This window comes from Denticeps clupeoides, chromosome 4 (assembly GCF_900700375.1).
Source record: "Denticeps clupeoides chromosome 4, fDenClu1.1, whole genome shotgun sequence".
Lineage (NCBI taxonomy): Eukaryota > Metazoa > Chordata > Actinopteri > Clupeiformes > Denticipitidae > Denticeps > Denticeps clupeoides.
Window position 1 is genome coordinate 7,105,007 of NC_041710.1, and position 8,659 is coordinate 7,113,665.

The window sequence follows — 8,659 nt, forward strand, 5'->3', positions numbered from 1 at the left end:
CATTAAAAGACTAAAGACATGTTTTTATTCGCTAGCCTTTTTTGCACCATTCATTTTTCAATCTGTTGTCATGTATAGCTACACTGCAAAAAAAGCTTTTCTTACCTAGTAATTTTGTCTCGTTTCCAGTCCAAATATCTAAAAAATCTTAAATCAAGTTTGTGAGTGTGTGCGTTTGTGAGTGTGTGCATCTGCAGTGTAGTGTAGAGAACAAGTTCTGACATTCAAACAAATCCTGTTAAATTTTCTGATTTGTATTGTTCTTTAATTTTTTTTATAAATGATTTATCGTTGTGGCAGCTCAGGTGGCAAGTCTATATTTGGCAGATGTAAAGCATACATGTGTATGTTTTTTGTGTTAGTCAATTTTTATTTTATTTTATTATTATTATTATTATAACAGCTCAAGGAGCAACATGTTTGTGCACTTTCTAAAGATTTTGGTTCTGTTTTTGAATAAAGGGATGGAAATGAATGCTTTTCTTTTCTTTTTTTGATTCTACGATTAATCAAAAAATATCGACAGATTAATCGATTATTAAAATAATCGTTAGTTGCAGCCCTAGTTAAAAGCACATTTCGGTATGTCACCGTGTGCTGTGCTGCAGTGTTCCACAATGACAATCACTTCACTTTCAGTAGGTTAAACAGCTACCTGCAGGGGGGCCAAAAACCTGTTGCAACACAAGAACAAATGGTCAAATTTACAAATTACAAACTTTAATTTTTAAAAATAAACAGCAGTTGTAGGTTTTTGTTCTTGCTTTAAATTCTTCACTTTCTGTTCCTTTGGGCCTTTTTGTTTGTTTAATAAATCCCTTTTGTTTGATCCAAAAATGTCGTGCCTCTGTCTTTCCTCCACCCAGTCTTCAGTGCCAAGATTGGAGCGTTACCTTACCAAATCTTTTTTTTCATAGTGCTAGCCAAATCCATGCCAAAATGAAGTTTGAATTTTTACAACCACTTGAATTCCTGTACACAGTTTCAAGATTTGCATTTGTATTTGAAAAACCCTTATGAAGGTATCCTGTCTGAATATTTAAACGTATTTCTTAGGCTTGCCTGTTGTATGAAGTGTTGTGTTATTTGAATTATGATTTGTAGCATTTTGGTTTATTTACAATTTGCCGTGTGTGTCTTTGTTTTGTGTTTTTATTCAGTAAAGTTTAATTAAATGAGCGGAAATAATGGCTTGTCTTGTTTTTGTCAAGTAAAACTAAAGAAACACAAATCTGTAAGAAGGCTATATGAAAACATATCCTTTTTTAATAGTTATTCTCTGTTTTTGCTGTGCCTTATAGCCTGTGTGCCTTACATTTTTTCTTTTATTTCTGTTCTTTTTCTATGACTTACGTTTGCAGTGCAGAGGTCTTGAGAGGGGGGAAAAAAGGGACAACACTGCAAAATCTTGATGTAATTGTCAATTAAAGCCTTTGAAACTACAAAATGCTTGTATTTATACTTCACTACACCATAAAACTACTGACAAAAAGATCTAAAACACTGAAGCAGCAAACTTTCAGAACACCAGAATTTGTGTCACTTTTGGCAATGACTGTATGGACCAGTGATGCGCAAAACAGTTATTTTAGGTGTACTGAATCACTAGTCAGTTAAGTGAAAAAAGATTAGTTCAAAAGTAACTACAATTTCCTTAAATCCTTAAAATAAACAGTGATTAACAAGTCTTACTTGTTAATATTAAATCAACATTATCCAAAACTCACAGTATAACAGGTCTGCCTCCCCCTCTCAGCAGGTTAAGAGTCTGGGTCCTCAACAGTACCCTTTCTTTTCAATCTCATATCAATAACATTACCCAGTTTTGTCTTGTAATATCAATCTTCTCCATCCATCCCTTACGCCACCCTGGTTCACAGTCTTGTCACTTCTTGTTTGGAGTATTGTAGCTTCCTAATTAACGGCCTACCTCACGATCCTGAGTTCAGCATTTAACACGATAATCCCTTCCACACTCACCACCAAGCTCGAGCAACTGGGACTCAGCTCATCTGTCTGTCAGCTACAGACGACCCCCACGCTCCACCATTATTCCGGTCCCCAAGAAACTTTACTTTACTTTATTTAGCAGACGCTTTTATCCAAAGCGATTTACAAGACACCAGCAATTCTCGTTCGATTTCTATAGAAACCCACCATCAGTTGTCTGAATGACTTCAGACCTGTCACCTTGACGTCTGGTCATGAAATTTACATTTTCAGCATTTATCAGATGCCCTTATCCAGAGCAACTTACAATCAGTAGTTACAGGGACAGTCCCCCCCTGGAGCAACTTAGGGTTAAGTGTCTTGCTCAGGGACACAATGGTAGTAAGTGGGATTTGATCCTGGGTCTTCTGGTTCATAGGCGAGTGTGTTACCTGCTAGGCTACTACCACACTGAAATCCTTTGAACGGCTGGTTTTAGCCCATCTGAAGAACATCACGGGACACCAGCTGGACCCCCTGCAGTTTGCCTACTGGACAAACAGCTCAGTGGATGATGTAGTGAATATGGGGCTGCATTACATCCTGCAACATCTCGACCGCCCGGGAACCTACGCCAGGATCCTGTTTGTGGACTTCAGCTCGGCGTTCAACACCATTGTGCCTGAACGCCTCACCTCCAAACTCTCCCAGCTCAGCGTGTCGCCTGCTACCTTCCAGTGGATCACTAGCTTCCTGACAGACAGGAAGCAGCAAGTGAGGCTGGGGGAGATCACTTCTCTACTTCTGTAACACGGTCCCTCAGTACTGGTGCCCCTCAAGGATGTGTCCTCACCCCACTGCTCTTCTCCCTGTACACACAACGACTGCACCTCCAGGAACTCGACTGTAAAACTCCTGAAGTTTGCAGACGGCACCACCGTCATTGGGCTCATTCAGGATGGCGATGAGTCTGCATACCGACAGGAAGTTGAGCGGCTGGTACTCTGGTGCAGTCAACACAACCTGGAGCTGAACACGCTCAAGACTGTGGAGATGACAGTGGACTTCAGGAGACATCCCTCAACATTGCTCCCCCTCACCATATCAGACAGCCCAGCGTCTATTGTGGAGACCTTCAAGTTCCTGGGCACCACCATTTCCCAGGACCTGAAGTGGGAGACCAACATCTCCTCCATCCTCAAAAAGACCCAGCAGAGGATGTACTTCCTGAGGCAACTGGGGAAGTACAGTCTTCCACAGGAGCTGCTGATCCAGTTCTACACTGCGGTCATTGAGTCTGTCCTGTGCTCCTCCATCACCGCCTGGTATGGAGCAGCCACTAAACAGGACAGGATCAGACAGCAGCGGACTGTACGGACAGCAGAAAGAATCACCGGTGCCCCCCTGCCCTCCATCCATCTCAAGATCCAGGAAAAGGGCAGATCCCTCACACCCTGGACACAGACTTTTTGACCTGCTGCCCTCTGGCAGACATTATAGCCGACACAGGAACAGCTTTTCCCCCCTCGCCATCTCCCTCCTAAAAAGCGGAAACTGTCACACTGCAAATCACCTTCAACATTGCACACTGCACTTTATGTACACTCTGTAAATAGGATTTAGTTTTTTGCCGGTTTAGTTATAGACCTACGTACATTCTTACATATATTTATTTATACTCAGTAGATATAGTTATTTATAAACAGTACAAACAAATTCCACAACTTGTACAATAGCACTTACACACATCCTTGCACATTGTTGTTTTTTCCTACACTGTACTTGAGAGACGCCATCTAACGGAATCAAATTCCTTGTATGTGCTTGCACTTACTTGGCCAATAAATACGATTCTGATTCTGAACATCTCAACCTGGTTTGGGAACAGCACCATGCAGGACGAGCCCTACAGAGGGTGGAACGATCAGCTGCACGCATCATCTGTACAGAGGTCCCTGACCTTTAATCAATCTATAGCAAGCGATGCTGGACCAGGGCCAGGAAGAAAGTGAAGGACCTCAGCCAACAATGGACTGTTCTCTCTGCTGCGAAGTCCAACACAGAGAGAATGAGGAGGAGCTTCTTCACGCAGGCTGAATGAGCTCAAATAAACTCCAGCACTTTCAATCACTTCTGGACTCAATTGCTCCAAAATTTTAAAACTTCACTTTAATCATTTGCACACCTTCACCCTACCTGTTACACATTATGGCAGTGGTGGCCTAGCGGTTGAGGAAGCAGCCCTGTAATCAGAAGGTTGCCGGTTCAAATCCCGATCCACCAAGGTGCCACTGAGCAAAGCACCGTCCCCACACACTGCTCCCCGGGCGCCTGTCATGGCTGCCCACTGTTCACTCAGGGTGATGGGTTAAATGCAGGGGACAAATTTCACTGTGTGCACCGTGTGCTGTGCTGCTGTGTATCACATGTGACAATCACTTCACTTATATTTTATGTTTAAAAACATGCATTTGTAATATTTGGTTATGTTTGCAATATTTGCATATTAATTTCACTTGAATACTTGCATTATTGGGGTCAATAGCAGTCACAAAAGCATTTCACTGCATAGGGTCTACAAGGAGCTCATTCGTGTGTCTTGTTGCTTTGTGTGATAGACCCCTTTGTTGTTAGCCTGTGTTAGTCTGTTAGCTTTATGTGCCCTTTTTGTTAACTTATGTGCGTGTTTGAGTTATTCCCAATGGACCATCCTTTCCTTTAGGCTGTACTGATGCTGGTTAGCTGTGCTGAGTCTGCTGTTTTATTGTACCGGTTCGCTCACTGTAAATAAAAACACTGTTTGTATGCTTTGTTTGGTTGTGTGTGTGTGTGTGTGTGTAAAAGAGGACGTCCTCCTCTCCACACCCTTGTCGTGTTTCTTAGGCCCCTATACCTAGGAATGTGACAGCCACGACTCACATCCGCAACCATTGTGGAGCCACATCTCCCGCCCGTTGCACCCACTGTGGAGCCACATCTTCCACCCATTTCACCTACCCTGGAGCTACGTCTTCCATCCACTGCACCCGTTGTGTAGCCACATATCACACCCATTTCACCTACCACGGAGCCACGTCTCCCATCTGCTGCACCCACTGTGGAGCCACATCTCCCATCCTTTTCACCTACCACGGAGCCACGTCTCCCATCCGCTGCACCCACTGTGGAGCCACGTCTCCCACCCATTTCACCTACCACAGAGCCACGTCTCCCATCCACTGCAACCATCGTGGAGCCTTATCTCCCAGCTGCTGCACCCACTGTGGAGTCACGTCTCGCCCGTTACATCCTTACCTTATCCTTACCCCCTAGGCCACCACCACCCTCATTAGCCATCACTACCACCCACTGTCCTCTGTCTAGTGTCTAAACAATATTTTGCATCTTTGATAGAACATTCATATGCTTTAGCATCTGGGCTGGATGAATCTGTGAAAATCTCATTGTCTCCTTAAAAAAACTTCAAGGCTCACATGATGAGGAGGCATTTAGACATATTATTAGATGTCAGCTTGGCCTGTCATCTGCAGTGTGTTTGTGTAGCTGAGACTACTGGCTTATTTGCTACAGAGGATTGGGCATGGGTTTTTATGTGCCAGTTCATGTTCAGAGGAAAACCTGAGGGAGATCTCACAATGTCAGCAAAATCAGTTGCTGGCCCAGTGGAGTGGACTTGGCTACAGTTTATCCACTATATATGTAAAGTGTCTTTCAGAAGATGTCATATAACAGAAATTGGAACATCAGAAACAGCTTGTTCCTTTTGAAACTGTGTGCCAGGCGTGCCCAGAGCATCCTAAACAAGGTTGTTCTAATAAAGCAAGGATTGTCAGCATGATGGGAATGATTCAGAGTCAGTTGTAATGATCCCAGAAGGTATATATCTTTTGGCTTCTGTACAATATACAATATTTAAAGGTTTAGACACATGAACTTTCTGTAAAGCTAAGGCAAGCTTTTTCACACTGGAAAGAGGATGCCAAAGCTGTGCTTCAAGAACAACATGCAACACTTTTCAGATTGAAAAAGTGCAAGTTACTGGAAGACAGTCAGGTCAGAAAAAACAACACATAAAAAAATGTAAATACACCTTATTTCACAAAATGTTTAACTTTCAAGAGATTAAACTAGAGATTTAACTAGAGAGTACAGTGTAAATGTACTAGCATTTTTTATAGCTTACACCTATGATTAACAGTAATGTCTTTACTGATCCCTGGCTGGGGATGTATCAAATCCTTATAACAGAAAATACATTGTCTTATTTTTACGTTTAATTAATGTAAATGTAGAGGGCAAACGAACAATCCAATCATACATTTACTTAAACACATTCAAGTATTGGTTATGACAGAATTCACACCGACAATATGAAAACACATGTCCTGAGAGAATCCTTGAAATTAAACAATATCGCCTTTCAATCCTCACAGTTACTGTAATAAAAATTCCGGAGAATGTATAGACTTAATGTTTTCATCCATGTTACTGTAAATGTGGGCCGTACTATTCAGAAATTAACGGAATTTGGTGGAATAATGGAAAAAATGTTAATTAGTAACATGTATATTTGTCAGCTACACCAACATCAACAAAAACGCTATTTAGTTCCCGTTTTTGTTGTCAAAGTTGATTGTTCCTTAGTAATCTATTAATACAGAGTAAATGTGGAGCCAGGCCTGGGGTTGGGGCCCATGAGCGAGCACCTGGTGGCCGGGCTTTCGCCCATGGGGCCCTGCCAGGCCCAGCCCGAACCAGATACATGGGCTCATCCAACATTTGACCCACCACTCGCAGGAGGAACATGGAGGGTCCAGTGCAATGTAGATCGGGTGGCAGACCGAGGCGAGAGCTTTGGCGGTCTGATCTCTGGACAAGGAAATTGGCTATTGTGACATGGAACGTCACCTCTCTGGTGGGGAAGGAGCTGGAGCTTGTGGAAGAGGTTGAGTGGTACTGGCTAGATATAGTCGGAGATTGGACACTCTCCTTGGCTGGAGTTACTCCGGGTGAGAGGCGGTGGGCTGGGGTTGGCTTTTTGTTATCCCCAAGACTCTCAGCCTGTTGTTTGCACTTATGCGCCAAATAAGAGCTCAGAGTCCCTGGGATGAGTGCTAAATAGTGCTCAGACTGAGGACTCCATTGTCCTGCTGGGGACTTCAACACTCATGTGGGCAATGACCTGGAGGGGCGTGATTGGGAGGAACAACCCACCAGATCTGAACTCGAGTGGTCTTTCGTTATTGACCTTCTGTGCAAGCCGCAGTTTGGCCATAACGAACACCATGTTTGAACATAAGGATGCCCATCAGTACACTTGGTACACAGTACACAGTACACTTGGCACTTGGTACTATGTCGCAGGACAATAATTGAGGACCAGCACCTCCAAATCGTCTTCCTGACAAGAAAAAGGTGGCTTGCCAACTCCTGCCTCAAGTGGAGGAGTTTAAGTATCTTGTTCACGAGAGAGGGAAGAAGGTAGCAGGAGATCGATAGGCGGATTGGGGCAGCATCTGCAGTGATGCGGATGCTGAAATGATCTGTCATGATGAAGAAGGAGCTGAGCCAGAAAGCAAGTTTCTCGATCTACATCCCGATCCTCACCTATGGTCATGAGCTTTGGGTAATGACTGAAAGAATGAGATCATGGATACAAGCGGCCAAAATGAGTTTCCTCCGTATGGTGGCCAAGCGCAGCCTTAGGGATAGGGTAAGGAGCTCGGACATTCAGGAGGGACTCAGAGTAGAACCACTGCTCCTCCACATCGAGAGGAGCCAGTTGAGGTGGTTCGGGCATCTGGTCAGGGTGCCTCCTGGACGCGTCCCTGGGGAGGTGTTTTTTGGCATGTTCTGCCAAAACGAGGCCCCCTGGTCCACCCAGGACACGCTGGAAAAATTATATCTCCAGTCTGGTCTGGGAACGCCTTGAGGTCCTGCCGGAGGAGCTGGTGGAGGTGGCTGGAGAGAGGGCTGTCTGGGATTCCCTACTTGGGTTGATGCCCCCACGACCCGGACCCGGATAAGTGGAGGAAGACGGCGACTATAATATGCATAGTGTGTAATGATATGTAAAATGATATGTAAAGCAAATTTTCTGAGCAACGTCACAATGGAAATTGCGTGTGTACGAATGCTGGTAGGATACTTCTACATTTAGCATCTGGCAACACTTGTCCGGTTTATGTCCAGGTAAGGTGGGCGCCGGGAAATGGAGAAATGGGCTTTCTTCCCGCTTCCCGGTGTCAGCTGCTGGAAGAGCGGCTGATTGTAACTACTGATTGTAAGTCGCTCTGGATAAGGGCGTCTGATAAATGCTGTAAATGTAAAAATGCTGTAAATGCTGTAAATGTAAGAGCGGGCTCTTCGGCGGGCGACGGTGGCCGGACCAAGCTCCATCGATATAAATACTAGATGTCGCATTCAGCCTCTCAGAATGCGTCAATACCGCCGCCATGTTGGGAGGTAGTGCACAAATGCACGTTGCTTTTGGATAAAAATGTAAATATTTGAGTGGCAACGCAGTTGTGGAACAGCTTGCCTGTCAGTGTCCGGGATTCAGACACAGTCTCAGTGTTTAAATCCAATCTCAAAACCTAGCTGTTTTCTCTGGCTTTTTGCTAAAGTCCTAGACCCTCATTTCACTTGATTTTGACGCAGTGTCAATTATAAAGTCCAGTTTATCACAGAGTCCCCCTGTTAGACACAGGCAAAGTTAAATTCACCAGTT